At 40.6% G+C, this 10,272-nt stretch overlaps 1 protein-coding gene and 1 long non-coding RNA gene across 2 annotated transcripts in view; one reads left to right on the top strand and one right to left on the bottom strand.

Annotated features, from left to right (window-relative positions):
* The window catches only part of LOC115069744, a 5,508-nt gene extending 4,414 nt beyond the window's left edge, over nucleotides 1-1,094 (top strand). The window contains exon 2 of the long non-coding RNA XR_003848981.1: nucleotides 817-1,094. This is a non-coding gene — a long non-coding RNA (uncharacterized LOC115069744). The remainder of the gene's footprint in view (nucleotides 1-816) is intronic.
* Nucleotides 1-10,272, bottom strand: part of Unc13c (unc-13 homolog C) — a 573,981-nt gene that overhangs the window by 473,173 nt on the left and 90,536 nt on the right. The gene's annotated exons all lie outside the window — the stretch shown is intronic.

The following is a 10,272-nucleotide window of genomic DNA, read 5'->3' as shown; positions in this document are numbered from 1 at the left end:
TGAGGATAAGGCTGTCCGCCTGCATGCCAAATATCATTTAAATGCTAAATCCCTCCAATTCCATACTGGTTGTTCTAAAGACTCTGCTTTGCAAATCACTACCCGATGCTCTTCTTGTGCTCCTTTTCACAACATGCCCTCTAAGGGAGTCAACCCTCGTGGTCTTAAACCTAATGATCTCTGGCAGATGGACATCACTCACATTCCATCAGCCAGGACATTAAAATATATGCATGTGTCTGTAGATACATATTCTAAAGTGTTCTTCGCATCCTTACATACAGGAGAGAAAGTCAAAAATATTATAGCCCACTGTATATCGGCCTTTGCTTATATGGGAATACCAAATCAATTAAAAACAGATAATGGGCCTGCATATACAAGCTCAAATTTTCAACAATTTTGCAAGGAGCATGAAATTACCCATACAACAGGAATCCCTTACAATCCACAAGGTCAAGCTGTGGTTGAAAAAATGAACATGGTCCTAAAACAATATTTTACTAAAATAAAGAGGGGGGAATATCTTCCCTCCCCTAGTGCGCAATTATCCTCAATCTTATTTACTTTAAATTTTCTTACTGTAGATACCAAAGGGTATTCAGCTATGGAAAGGCATTGGTCCAGGGCCAAGAACTCCCTGGGGTGGGTAAGATGGAAATATCCCTTATCCGGGCAGTGGAAAGAGCCGACACCCTTATTAGCCAGGGTGAGAGGGGCTGTTTGTGTTTATCCTCTAGGGGAGCGTAAACCCATTTGGGAGATATGTTCGTCCAGTGGAGGCCAACCTTGATGAGACCAACGCTGATTCTACAGGCGCCAGCAGCAATCATCTTGATGAATCCTGGCCTGAGTGAACAAACGGTCTGGAGCCAGCCCCTCGCTGTTGGCCTTCGACCACTAACTTCGATCTTCCAGATGCTTTGATGTGGGGAGATTGTGTCACTACAACAGCACTTCTTCAGGAGCAGGTTGATGCCCTATGGATGACGCAACAAGTGTCCTGTTCTCATTTTTATCATTCTGTTTGTGTAACACCTGGTCATGTTGTTAATGCCTCAGAAATTGTAAAATAGTTAAATGCCTATATGAGAGGTCCCTGGAATGTAACCTTTCTCAATTTTACATCTCATCTAGCTCATCAAATTATAAGAATTAATAATACTAGGGTGCCCCCTACATCCACTGAAGGTTGGTAGAATGCCATGGTCCAGCTGGGAAGATGGGCTCAGCAGTGCGTGGGGTCATTGTTACTGACCGTTCTTGGGTTTAGTGCCATAGTCGTTGGGCTCTGGGTCCTTTGCCGATGGATGAGATCTACGAGGTCTCAACAGATGGGCACTCAACAAGTCCTGTTAAGCTTGTCATCTGGTACCTCAGTCTGGCTGCAAATGCTATACAAACGCTGAAGATGCCTCCGTAGATGGGCAACTTCCATGGAGAGGGCGCCCGCCTAAGACAAGGATGAGGCCTCCCAATGACGGGTAAGGGATGACCCCTCCGGGACGACCTAAGACAGGGGGATCTTCCGTTATATAAAGGAAAAGGGGTGAGTTTTTGGTCTGGTATTGGTCTTGTTTTGGTCTTTCACTCTGCCTCTATTTCTCCCTTTTAGAGTGGGAATGTGTATTTTGTTTGACTGGATGTTGGGAATATGTAATTTGTCTTTTGATTTTATAGGGACTTACAGTGAAGAGATTTCCTTGAGCCTCAGGACAGCCTTTGGATTGTGAACTTTTTTTTCTTGGAGCTGAGGAGTGAACCCAGGAACACTGAGCTAAATCCCTAACCCTGTGAACTTTTGGATAGTATTGAGACTGGTAAAGACTATGGGGATTTTTTAAGGTTGGGCTAGCTGTTTTGGGAGGTCTTAGAAGGTGTAACCATGCTAGAGGAAGAACATTACTGTGGGTGGGCTTAGAGAGTTCTTAAGCCTTGATGGATCACCAATCACTCTCTGCTTTCTGTGTCTGATGGATCTCCAATCACTCTCTGCTTCCTGTGCTTGCTTGAAGATGTGAGAGCTTAGCTTTTGCTCCTACTCCAGCCACTTCTAGTGCCATGTCTCCCTGCTGTGATAAACTCTTTCCCCTTTGGAACTGTAAGCTAAATAAACTCTTCCTTTTATAAGTTCCCTTGGTTATGGTGTTTCTATCACAGCAACAGAAAAATAACTAATACACATATCATACACCAATAATAAAGTTACTGAAAGATAAATTAAGAAAACATAAAAGATGGTTCAACAGTTAAGAGCACTTGCTGCTCTTGCAGAGGACCTGATTCCCATTCCCAACACCCATATGGTGGCTGACAACTTTCTGTAACTCTAGTTCCAGGGGATCTGATGCCCTCTTCTGGCCTCTCCAGGTACTGCACACATGGTGCACTTAAATATATGTAGGCAAACACTCATACACATAAAAATAAACAAATAAGAAAACCACCTCATACAAAAGAGGAATATTTATAAATAAATGGAACAAAAGTACAAAAAGAACTCTAATGAAAAGCATAAAATACTGAAGAAATGAACTATGAGGGGCACACAAAATGGAAGCTACACCATATCCATGGAGAAGAATTAACAGTGTGAAGTTGAGGACAATGCCAAAGCAACTGGTAATCAATAGAATCTTCATCTAAATAGTGGTAGCTTTCTTCACAGAGATGGAACATTCCATCCTAAAACTCACATGGAATAACAAATGACCAATAATTTAATCAACTAATTGAAAGTCAAGACAACACATGACCTTAAAAGGTAAGGTAAATGAAGTTACGGTAACCAAAAAACATGTCACTGGAATAAAAGCAGAATCACAAACAATGGAGCACAACAGATTTTCACACATTTTCAGACAACCCACTGATATTCGGGAAAGATGCTGAGAACATACAACAGAAAAATAATAGTCTCCTCAAATAGCCCCTGACAGGAGCTGCAAAGCTGGCTCAGCATTTAAGAGTGTTGCTTTTGTAGAGATCCTGGTTTGGTTCCCAGTACCCACAAGGCAGCTAACAACTGCCTGTAACTCCGGGGGATCTGCTGTCTTCTACTAACCTCTGAGGGCACCTGCACTCATGTGGTACACTTACATATATGAAGGTAAGCACTCATACACATAAAATAAAAACAAATAAATCTAACAAACAATCCTGGCAAAATTGGCTATACAAGACAAAAGAATGAAATTGGATGCTTCCCCTCCATACACATTGAAATCATTCAAAATCATTCAAAATTACCATAAACTACAAAGTATATAGAGGTAAACACTTCAAAATTTCAGTGTAGACAAGGACTTTTGAGAAAGAAACTCAAAAGCCCAGGGGAAAAATGTGAAAATAGACTAATGTGATTATAACTGAAAGGTTTCTGCATAGCAAAGAAAATAACAGGATTGAGGCAATCTATGGAGTGGGAGACAATCTCTGCAATCTCTTCACTTGACCATGGACTGATATTCAAAATGTAAAAGGAATTCAAAACACTGAACACCACTGAAAGAATCCAATTAAATAGGCCAAAGAACATTCCTAGAAGAAATGCTGAAGAGCAAAGAAGGCTTGAAAAAAATTTCAGTTTCACTGTCATCCAGGAAATGCAAATCAAAAGCACAATGAGAAACCACCTCATCACAATTAGAATGGCTGTAAACAAAGAGACAAGAGGTAACCAGTGGTGAGATGTGGAGAAATGCAAACTCTTCTACCCTGTCTGCACTGTTGGTGGGAGTTCAGATTAGTACAGCCCCTAAGGAAATCAGTATGAACATTCTAAAAATAAGATCAAAATGACCACCCCCATAGAACTACTTTAAGTTCTAGCAATTCTACTACTGAGTATAGCTATCCAAAGGAGATGAAATCATTATATCCGAAAGATACCCTGGACTGGGCACACAATTTCAGCTGAGGCAGGCAGATTTCTGTGAGTTGAAGGACAGCCTGTTCTACATAGCCATAGTGAGTTATAGGCCAGCTGAGGCTACAGGGAGACCTTGTCTCAAAACAAGCAAACCAACAAACATATCCATGTTTATTAGAGATAAAATATGGAGTCAGTTCAGATGGTTTTATATATATATATATGAGCATGGAAATATTGTTCAGCAGTAGCAGATTGAAATTCCTATTATTTATAGCACATGGATGGACCTGGATGTCAGCATATTAAGAAAGGAGAGCTAGACACAGAAAGACAGACACTGCATGTTCTATATATACATACCATGGCACATAATACATGAGCATGCATGCATACAGAGCATATCAAAATCAAAGCAGGGAGAACCAAGTGTGGTTTTCTAACAATTCTTAGATCTCTCAAAGCCCAGACTGTAGCAATATCTACATATCATTGCAAATTATTCACCAATATGAATATAAGATAAAAACTTGTTTAAAAATAAAGATGTTCTCATTAAAGTGTTTCAGAAAAACATATTATTGTTCAGACTGATGAATATTGACATTCATGATTTTTATTAGCTGCTAATCATTAAATAACACATTTATATATAAGTAAAGTAAAGGACAGTTTAAGGAGTAGGCTAGAACAGAGCAAGTACAGACGGTTTACTTTTTAATATATACTTTATCAGTCATTTTATCTATGCAACAAGGAATTAGTAGGTTAAACATATTTGAATGGTTCAAATTTGGTTTGGAAACACCCTTTGATTGGATTTACAAAGCAGATAAGATTAACACAGCCTTAAGGCTGAATAACAGAGGCTTAACTACACAGTGGAGCAGGAATGACGATCAAGACCAGATACCATGAGGGATGACAAGGTACCCAGCTTCCAGGCTGTGGATGAATGGCAACTAAGGAGAACTGGGAGCTTTGATCATGAAAGAGGAGATTCTTCTTAGATTAAGTTAGTTCAGCTTTCTCTGAGCAGAATGGTGTCACACACTAGAAAAGAAAAACCTTCTTTTTGTAAAATAAGTGGAATATTTAAAACCATGTTTGTCTGTGTATGATGGCATGTCTGTTTCCTCACATTTCAGAGGAAGAAACAGGATTGTGAGTTTTAAAACAGCCTGGGCTACAACCCAGCCTGGACTCTGGGATCATGTCACAAACAGATATTTTAGATTGAGATCTATAATAAGATAATGCCAAGACTTATATGAATATATGAACAAGAGCTGATGTGACAGGAAACTCTGCCGCAACAGCCTCTTCGCATCTCATATATAGCTTCTATTTAGAGTATATTTATAGTTTTAATACATGTTACCTATTTAATATCTCTCTCCACAAGAGACTTCTCTAAACATAGGAAAGGTACTAAAGTCTTTTTCAGTTTTTTTGCATCACTAGAAACTACGATTGTTCTTGATGATTAGAAGGAAGGAGTTGCCAAATTTAAATCTTAGCTTCAATACTAAATGTGTTTCATCAGCAAATTAGTACAGTTCTTCCCGGAGAAGCGTAAAGATAGTCACAACACTTACCTTAACATCTTCTCATAAAGACAAATGGAATAAAGTGTGTAACAACTTTGACCACACAAACAAATATAATATATAATCATATAACAAATGGCAAAGTGTATTTTATAATTATAACATAGCTGTGATTTATATTTTATAGCCATAAACTATGGTTATTCTTTCTTCTTTCAGTTATAGGGTGCATCACATACATGTGTTTTGTGACCCTTCCATTCAGGAATAAACCCCAAATTTGGTGATTATAGCTTCATAATAAAAATAAATCATGTTAACCACTTGACTCCATAGCCCCATCCCTTCTTCTCCTTGAATGGCTATCTAAGTAGCACCTAAGCTGCACAGACTCATATCAGACCTTTCTGGAATCTCATCACTTGCCAGTGAAGCAAGAAATCACAGCTGAGACCTGAAAGTCTATAATTGAGGAGGAAAAAATATTTTAAAGACAGAATCAACACCAGAGTTCTGAAAAAATACCGCATATCCAAATTTCTGAGAGGTGAAATACATGTGAATCCATAGCCAATGTTGACAAACTTTTGAATAACTGATTTCAAATTATTTAAATAATACTAAGGATACAAACACGGCCAGTGTCCAATGAGCAAGTTGCCAGTCAGAGCACTTAAGTCAAGGAATGCAGCTCTCCAGGAAAATCCTGGCAGCAGACAGCAAACAAAATGGAAAATTTTAAGACCTGTACAACAAAATTTCAGTAAAGCGATATTCTAAAAGCTCTATCAACTAAAAATCTATGAGGGCTAATAAGAGGTTTCAGAAATAAGACTGATTGAAAACTAGATATTTACATATTGATAGCTTCCCTATATAATAGTAATACCTAGATAGAGAAGATAATAAAAATCCCATTCACAGGAGCAATAAGAAATAAAAACATAGAAAGAAACATCAATTTTTATGCAGGAGCCACAATCGCAATGCAGAAACATTTTACCAAAAAGGAGATGCTGTATCTCAAATTACAATAAAAACATAGCATATCAGGATTAGATGTAGTCTTACAGACAGAGTGACTCTTCGAAAATCAACTCACACATTTAAAATATTACATGATAAATTTCAGCTGATGATTTAGATCCATGAACAGACCCTGAACAGCAATCTGGAAGAACCAGTGAGCAAAGAGAGTTCAGAAGGCAGGACTGAGGCCCTACAAAGACACAAGCAGGTGGAAGTTTCCACCCCCTCAGCAGGAGGCAAGAAGAGCAGGCTGGGAGTAGGGCCCCTGAGTGTCACTTTGGGGGATAGAAGTCATGAGAGGAAATACAAATGCTAAACTATAAGAGCCAGAGGTAAGCTCAAGTTAGCATCAGAAAGCAATTCAGCATGAGCCAGATTAGAGAAATGCTTCTAGAAGGTTCATAAGTGACCTGTAGGACCACCTACCCCTGCTGTGGTCATAAAAGCTGTGGCTTCAGGCCTGAGAAGGTCACTTCAGAACACAGAACCAAGCTGTAAGCACCAACAGCCCCCTGCACACAGATTCTAAATTCTTCCCAGTGCTCTGCAGTTACACCATTAGGTCCCTTAGCCACACATGCTCCTCCCACTATCTTCTAGGTCACTGAGGGACAGAACTAAGTCCTTGCCTCTCAAAGCAGAGGCACCTGCCTAGATCTCTGGCTACTTAGCACAAGTGGGGGCTTCCAGTTGCTCTATGAAAGACTGGATTGTCTGTCCTGTCTACAGATCTACATGTGGAGGCAAGGAAGGAATGAGCAGTTCCACAGTGTACAGGAGAACCTTGATCAGTGTCTGCATATGAGCCACAAGGCCTTATTTGAACCGTCAAAGAGCCACTTTCCAGATGTGAGTGGTCCCATAACACCTCTAGGCCTATCTTGGGTAAGCTAGGATCAGTATCTTTTAAGATGATTGTGAGGATTGTGAAAAACACACAAAAGCCCTCAGACGCACACATTTCTTCTATTTTAAATTGGAGCCTTGGTGGTGGATAAACAGGAATTCTTGTTCCCTTTCTTTGAGTCGTTCTGTTAGTACTGTCTGTTTTTTGCCAATATTCTTGTTCTTCTATGGAAATGAGTCAAAACTGACAAATGTGTTCTCAGATAATACCTGAAAAGAACCCTTCAACACATACCACAAAGCCCCTAAGCAAGGCCCACACAGATGCCTCCTCCCCCTGAAACTCTGAATAGTTCCATTTTCAGGAAACCGATTCTCTTCAGCAAGCATACAATAACTATTTGACATTACAGGTGACACATGTCCTCAGAGAAAGAAATTCAACCGATGTCAGAGTTTGCCTCAACGTGAGCAGAGGAAACACATATATACCCCAGGCTATTTGGGTAAAGCCACCGTCCTTCCCAGAAACATGTGGCAGAGCTCAGTATAAACTACTCTTTCTGTCAAACACTCTACTGAGTTTGGAAGTAGCATTTCAGTGCTGCTGCTGCCTGTCCTGTCCTGGTCCTACCCTGATGAGCCAGTCTGGGGAGCAAATCCCATTTGCAGACATGGTGTTTATACCCTTCCAATATATATTTCTGTGATGAGCCGGATTTCTGAACTGCTTTACAAGTGCATCTTAAAGCTTTCCTTCTAGGCAGCAGAAATTAATATCTCCTTCTAAATCCAAACATGAACTGCATAAAATCCACAGTCTCACCCCATCACCTACACACACACTAATATAGGCATGCCTGCTCGCACACATACACACACTCTCCTCTAACCTTGGAGAGAACATGAGAAGCGTTATTAGCTCACATCTGCACATGAGGAATTTTAAATCTAGCTTCTCCACCGACTCTTGTCCACTCTGCTCCTTTTCAGTCCAAACCCCAAGACCCTATTTAAGTCTATGACATTCAAAGACATTCATCCTTATTAAGCAAAGCCAAGAAACAACAAACGTAGAGTGTCCTCAGATATTTCTCAGCTGTAGAATGAACTCTCTCTGTTGAAGGTACTGTATGGTCACAATCTAACCTCACCTTCATTTTTCCCCAGAATGCAGCAAAATAGGTATTGTTTGTAAATTCTCCCGACACACAGGGAGAGAAGTGATTTCCCCAAGGTTTCCACAGACACGCTGTCTGTGAACCACACGGAAAAGAAGTTAAGCCTTCAAGCAGGAGCAGAAGGAGGTGGGAAAGAAAAAGCACCAGCTCAGCCTAAGGACAGGGAGGTTGAGGGCTGCTGGACTCTCAGACACAGCTGTGCGGTCTACAGTGGGACCAATCCATTGCCAACCCCACATCTCGATTCCGGAATTTTCATTTCCTTCCCTCCTCATCAGACCCCAAAGTCAAGAGGGGCCAGCCAGAGGCTTTTGTCTGCTTCACTCCATAAAATTTGATCTTCTTTCTCTTCAAGTCACCCCTGCTTGTCCCCAGTTCACTGGAAGAAAGAAAAGTGGGCAAGGAAACACCCAAATCTCCTTTGGTAACTTTCAGAGCTACAGCTGGGTCAGACATGCAAGGACACGGAGGGCAGTCACTCCTTTCAATGTACAATCCCAATTTCCTCATCACTTCTAACCTTCAGAAAATAGAGAAAGGAAGTTCTGTGCTCTATCAAGAGGGATGACCTGGGAGCAGACAGACGTTTGTTGGTGAGCTCTGATTCAAACAGTGCTGAAAACAGCCACATTGTTTTGCTGGGAAAGATTAAAATTCCCATAAAGTCACCAAAATCACCTATTCATTTAAGAGTGTGTGTTGGAACTACATGGACCATCACCTTTGTTCAACACTGTATAAAAATGTTTCTCTTCCTTCACAGAATTACCTATGTCCTTTCTGCCCAACTTCTCAAAGTACAAGATCAACTGGTATCAAATTGGAAGCGAAGGGCAGAGCTAGAAGTGTGTGAGGTGACCTGCAGGCTATCACCCTGGGAAATGAGGGTGAGGAAGCAGGAGGAACAGAGTGACTGTGGGAGGAGTGAGGAGAATGGGGAACTGGCAATGGTTTCTACTCGTTTGCCTAATGTAACTCTGACAAACAATTTTAAAAGGTGGAAAATACAACTCAGTTGTATATTGGAGTCCATTTTATGGAGTAATTTAAGTCTCTTAAAATCAAGAGATGCACTTAATAATCTAGATTTCTACATTATATAAGTGTTAGCTGTATCCTTCTGTAATGTCTTTAGAGCACACAGACGTGGGTTTAAGTACTGGATATAATTCTAAGTCAATGCATTGGTTTATATTTTGACTGGCTTTGCCCTAAATAACATTGGAGAATTGCCAGAGAACCCTTTCCTTCTCAATGCTCAGGTCACACAGAATTGATTAGGGTTGGAAATTATTTGATAGGCTTCTCAGTCAAGGAAGCACCTGATAAAGATGAAAGGTTGATGTGCTGGTTGGTCTTTGTCAACTTGACACAAACTAGAGTCACCTGGGAAGAGGAATTTCTTCCACCAGACTGGCCAGTGCTGATTGATGTGTGAGAATCATCCCACTGTGGGTGGTGCCATCCTGGCTATCCCCAGGCAGGTGGGCCTGGGCTATATAAGAGTAAGCTGAGTAAGCCAGTAGGCAGCGTTCCTCCATAATCTCTGCTTCAGTTCCTCCCTCCAGGTTCCTTCCTTGAGTTTCTGCTCTGACTTCCCTCATTGTTGGATTATGACCTGGGAAACAAACGTTTCCTCCTCAAGTTGGTTTTGGTCAGTGTTTTATCACAGCAACAGAAAGCAAACTAGGACAGTTGGTCACCAGAGAGAAGGATCTTAAAGAACATGAACCAGAAAGCCATTTTCAATTCAGCTTCCCAGCCTTAACTCTTCTGTAACAATTCTCCTTCAAAT

This window comes from Nannospalax galili, unplaced genomic scaffold (genome assembly GCF_000622305.1).
Source record: "Nannospalax galili isolate Female #2095 unplaced genomic scaffold, S.galili_v1.0 scaffold213, whole genome shotgun sequence".
Lineage (NCBI taxonomy): Eukaryota > Metazoa > Chordata > Mammalia > Rodentia > Spalacidae > Nannospalax > Nannospalax galili.
Note: the sequence above shows the minus strand (reverse complement) of the source record. Positions and strands in the feature narration are given on the sequence as shown.